This window comes from Lactuca serriola, chromosome 7, assembly GCF_051521515.1.
Source record: "Lactuca serriola cultivar US96UC23 chromosome 7, Lser_US96UC23_V15, whole genome shotgun sequence".
NCBI lineage: Eukaryota > Viridiplantae > Streptophyta > Magnoliopsida > Asterales > Asteraceae > Lactuca > Lactuca serriola.
Genome location: NC_136414.1, coordinates 194,985,531 through 194,991,846, shown reverse-complemented (window position 1 = coordinate 194,991,846; position 6,316 = coordinate 194,985,531).

Below are 6,316 nucleotides of genomic sequence, written 5' to 3'. Positions count from 1 at the left end.
GTTTTTTTTTCTAATCGGTAGAATTTTACATAAATGGTACATGTGTAATACTTAAGAGTTGAGAATGTAAAATTACATAAATGGTCTCTATATAATTTATATTTATTTATAATACTATTAATTCCTTGTTCCCTTATCAACATTGATTTTTTGTTATTTATTTACTTTTTTTTGTTTCCTACTTCACAAAACAGCATCAGTATTTTTATATCATTAGCTAATTTTTTTTCATTTTCTCTGTTTCCTACTTCAAAAGGGCTTTTTTGACTTCAAATTAAAAGGGTTTTTTTTTCTCACAGTATAAGTGCTTAAATAATTTCAACACCAAATTGTATGAAATCATAATTTAACAAACAAACACCTCAAAAAAAAAAAAAAAAAAAAAAAAAAAAAACAAACAGTAACAGATGCAATTTTCGTTCCTTTACATCTCTTTCATATCTAATAATATAAACTTTCTTTGTAGTCCCTGTGTTACCCCACAATTCTTCTTACATGAAACAAATCATGAAAAATAAAAAAAATAGGATGAAAATACAAAAAAGGATAAAATACAGAAAATAGTCAAGTGGCTGAATCAATAAACTGAACAAGAACTGCTACAATTATTATTATTAAAAATTGAGGGGTAATATTGACCTTTTGGCACAGTTAGTCTACAAAACTGCAGCTTTCTGAAGGATGAGGGCAAAATGGGAATTGGATTATTGCTTGAGCTTGAACTGGTCGCCCATTCATGCTTTCATGGCCTATAAAGGGGCAAAACGGTTAAATTAAAAATATATTACTCCAAGGGTAAAATTGTACTTTTTTTATCATCATACAAACCTGGACATTTTTTTGATACGCATCTCTATATGCTTCTGTTATCAGAAGTGACAGTTTCTGTAAAAACGATTAATGATATAATATATCATTCTTTTACTAATTTATCTGATTTATGCAACCATGTTTTAACATTTTACTACCGATTCATTGGCTGATAATCTTATCATGTTGTGACATACATAATAGATTAATAGATAATAAATACATTATAACATCTACTACCGATTCATTGGCTGATAATGTTGTCATGTTGTGACATACATAATAGATTAATAGATAATAAATACATTATAACATCAATCTATCCTCAACTAGAAACTGGTTTCAAGAGACTTGATCTACTCTGTTTAAACTTTTGGACCATGTTGTAAGCCTTTTTTTTTTATGATATCACAATCTTTTTTTTGATGATATCACAATCTGAAATTTCAGCTCATGTCAAGATTTATTTTTTTGCTGGCTGGAATGGAAAAGGTAATGGAATGAGTTATTCCATTCCATTCCTTCCCTGATTCCATCATTACCAAAGACTGATTCCATCGAATTGCTATCACTATTTCGTTCTTTTTTATCATTCTCTTGTAATCTGTGTGTTTTCGTTCATTAATAATAGAAGAATTGTTATCCCAACAGTTTGTGATGTTATTTTTATCTTGAGGGAATTTGAGTTCATAACAGTGTCACATAATTCACATTAATCTTGATGCAAAATACAACATGAAAAAGTTGTAATAAATGTTGATCTGTATCCAAATTCCAACATCAGTAGTAACAAAAATGACCAAAAGTAAAATGACTATATCCAAACAACATTTATTTGTATGAAAGATCTGCTATGTAATGACATATTTGCCCCTGATTAGGTAACAAACGGTGATGCTTAACTACTCTATGACTCAAAAATCTATCACAATTACTATAAGAATTTTTTGAGACTGTTGATCTGGAATCCTCAGAGGAAGATATGCCAAAATGACCATATTGTCCTTTTTAATTCTCTAATCCTTCTTTGATGTACCTGAAAGAAAGTGAGCAAACCAAACCATGAATGAAAGGGCATTTTGGTCATTTGATCAACACCCAACTCAAGACATTTTTAATGAATCCATTAGTGGCATCACACTAGGAAAGTACTGATATTATCATGAAACATAACCTTTTTTTATACATAAATGCTACATAATTACAAAAATACATGATACCTCTTCTATATTGCTTCAAAAGAAACAAATAATTATGATGATTGTCAGTCAGTTATTATTCAATATATCATATGGTAGCTTCATAAAAATAATAGTTGTTTACATCCTCCTATATTTTCAAAGATCCTTAAAAGATTTTGGCTTAATCTCTTTATTTTGCAAGCATATATATAAATTTGTTGACTAAAAGCAATTAATAACCGTAACTACGCATGATAAAATATTATGTTGTTTATATCCGTCTATATTTTCGGTTTAATGTGTCTTATGGTGATTATCATCCATAGGAGAGCACAGTAACCACCGAGCTGTGATTAGAAGAATCAAGAGGGGCAATTTGGGAATTTTACTTTTTCTATATAAACTTTTTTTTTTTGCTTTGAACATTCATCTAAATGATTATTTAGTTGTCTAGGATCTGTTTTCTCTCTTTTACATTTAGTTTGTCTAATCTTAGATTCTCTCCAGCAAGAGGGGCAGTTATGGAATTTTACATTTTCTCTCTCTGGTTTTCATTTGAATTTTTATCATTGTGTATCCCTATTCTCTCCATCTTATTGTTATTTTTGTTACTTTTAAATTTCCAGCATTTTCACAACTTCATTTTATCTCGAGCATATTGATTAGCACTATTACATTAATTTTGACCCTTTAAAGTGAACTAAATTTTCTAAAGCAAGCTAACCACCTGCCATACATAACCACACTTACATAGCTACAAACATAAGTATACATGCCATCATTAAACTATCAACAATCTCAATTAACAGGAAAAATTAATCAAGGGCACTTTGTAAATGACCATTTTACCCTTCTCATCATATTCAAAGTAAAGTAGGTTATATAAAAACCATTATCACCACACAAAAACTCCAAAATGCTCTCCTTATCCTCCGTGAAACTGTTGTAGTCCCATTTTATTTGTGTGTGTATTTATCTGTAGCAAAAACAGAAATCAAAGTTCTTCCCTTTTAAATTTGAACAACAGGTGTGGTTAATTTGTATGATGATGGTTGTCCGGCTGTGAGATTTTCATGGTGGTTGTAATGTATAATTAATGGTGGTGCGAGGCTGTGTTTGATGGTTGGTGACGATGATTTTGCGACAGGGGAGATGATGATCATGTTGGGATGAAGAGGATGATGGAGTGATCGCCGGTGTTTTATATGCAGGTTAAGGTGTTGTTCGGTGTTTGGGAGGAGGAAGCTGAGTATTCAAAAATTAATTTGTACTTGATTAAAAAATGAGGCGTAGTTGATTCAAAATAGGCGTATTTGATTTGGATAACTGATTTAGTTTCTAGTACGCCTAATTAACCGTATTAGATGTCATATTTGTCTGTATTAGATTAATTTAACCTTTTATAATACACATTTTCATTACAACTGTATTAGATAGGGGTGTATTATATTCCCTATTTTCCAGTAGTGTTTGATCGACAAACTTATGTAAAATGGTTAAAAAAAGAATTTACACACTTTATTATATTAATAAGTAACCAAATATGGGGAAAATAGGTCAATGTGACATGCTATAGTAGGTATACAACATGTATTAGGTTTTATTTATTATTTGTTTATTTATTTAGTTATTCAAGTTTATTCTTTGTTACAAATTTAGCCTAATTTCTTTTACAAATTTCACCCAAGTTTTTTTTGCTGCTTTTTTACATATTTTTTTTAATACTTAGTCTTTTTTACAATATCATTTTTTAGAAAATTATTTTTACAACCTTGTTTTTTTTGCAAAATTACATTTTTATAATTTTTTATCCAAATCTTTTTAGAATTTTTTTACAACTTCGCTTTGTTACAAATTCGGGGAAATCTTGTAAAAAAAGTTTGGCCTAAATTTGTGACAAAAACTAAAATTTAAGTCAAAATTACAGAAACTAAAATTGATTATAGCAAGTCATATGGACCAATTCAGGACAAATTTCAGTTTACCTTTCGGGGTAATTGGGTAATGCGTATGCAAAATAGTATATTTTAGAGACATCTCATATTGTCTATTGACCAAATTTAGTATTAACCATAAGTTTAATGGAAAATTAGTAAATTTGGATAATTGCAAAAGCTTGTTGCTCTCACAAGTTTATTGGGCAACGAAACCAAGAAAACTTTAGTTATTGATCATAATGATATTTTTTTAATCATTTTATGTAAGTTTATTGTTAAATGTGTACAAAAAAAAATGTCTAGATATATTCAATTGCAAAACTTGTTTATCATCACATTTCATTATCCCTTGCTAAATTTGACAAACAGACCATTCAATAATCTAATTCAAATGGCCATTTCGACGTGGACAAAATAAATGAGGATTTAAGGACAAAAATCATATGAAATTTATAGTGCAAGAAAATAATATAATACAAAAGAAGAACAAATTAAATATAACTCACTTTAAATATTTATGGATTTATTTATATACAACTCCATGACCCTTATCATTCATAATTTGATTAGTTTCTTATGGTCATTTTCATAAATATATGACAAACTGGTTATGGCAGACCATATAAACATACAAAAATGTAATAAATGGGGATTTAAACACAAAAGATCGATACAATCTATATTGCAAGAAAAATGATATAATATAAAGCAGGAAGAAAATAAATATAGTTTACTCTAAAATATTTGTGGATTTATTCATATATGATAGCAAAGGTGATGCATAAATTTCTGAAATTAAAGGACCAAAGTGCAAATGTGTAAAAATAAAAAGCAAGAGAGATAAAAATAGAGAGGAAATAGTGGGTGTTTGGGAGTGTTCTCAAATTGGCTTATTAATTTAGGGATATATACAGTAAAGTCCCAATATTTTCATCGATTTGACAAGAAAGTCCTAAACTTTATTTTTTTGACAGTAAAGTCCAAATTACCGGCAGTTTTTGACACTTTTACCCTTTTTTCCCGGTTAGCCGGTAATTAGGACTTTTTTGTCAACAAAATAAAGTTTAGGACTTTCTTGTCAAATCGTCAATTAGGATTTTACTGTCAAAAAAATAAAGTTTAGGACTTTTTTGTCAAATCGTTGAAAATATTGGGACTTTAGTGTATATATAATTTTTTTGGTTAGAAATTTAATGGTATGATACTCTTTAAGCATAAGAGTTATTGAAACATTCTCTAATCAGCTAGATCATATTGAAATCCTTTACGTTTGCTTCTTGATAAATCATTTTTGTAATCTCAACAAACAGACATTGAAAAAAATTGAGATAATCAAGAAAGAAAGAAAGAACTAGGGTTGTGTTGGCTTTTTGCAGTCTCAAAAATGGAGAAATTAGAAACCTAAAAAAACGAAATTGTCCTGGCTTTATACAAACACAAACAACACATGTCTAGTCAAAAGGGTGTGAATGTGGAGAAAGGAAAGAATGACAATTTCGTTTTTTTTTTTGGTTTCTTATTTCTCCATTTTTGGAGTTGCAAAAAGTTAACACTACCCTGGTTCTTTCTTTCTTGATTATCTCAATTTTTTTCAATGTCGGTTTCTTGAGATTAAAAAAACGATTTAACAAGAAGCAAAACGTTAAGGATTTCAATACGATCTAGCAGATTAGTGAAGGTTTCAATAACTCTTATGCTTAAAAAGTATCATATCATTAAATTTCTAACCAAAAAAAGTTATATATACACTAAAGTCCCAATATTTTCAACAATTTGACAAAAAAGTCCTAAACTTTACTTTTTTTGACAGTAAAGTCCTAATTGACGATTTGACAAGAAAGTCCTAAACTTTATTATTTTTGACAAAAAAATCCTAATTACCGGATAACCGGGAAAAAAGGGTAAAAGTGTCAAAAACTGCCGGTAATTTGGACTTTACTGTCAAAAAAATAAAGTTTAGGACTTTCTTGTCAAATCGATGAAAATATTGGGACTTTACTGTATATATCCCATTAATTTATGTCGAAAAACCAATAAATTAAAAAGAAGTTTGGTTGTTCAAAAGGACTTTCAATTTCAAACAAACTTTTTTTGGCTAGGGAAAATAACGGGAGTTCAAAATGGGTTTATTACTCTAAAAAAAGTTAAATCAAACATTACTCTAAAAAGTTAAATCAAACATTTTTTACTGACTTTCTAGTGTTTCCCACCACAAAAGCCAACCTACATATTTTTCAAAAACTTACTTTTAAAAAAAACTAAACATGTTTTACAACCAGCTTATAAGACTATTTAGTTTTTCTACAACAAAAATTAACCGAAATATTTTTTTTTAAAAACTCTTTTTTAAAAAGCTATAAGTTAAGGCTTTTCCGAAAAGTACTCCTA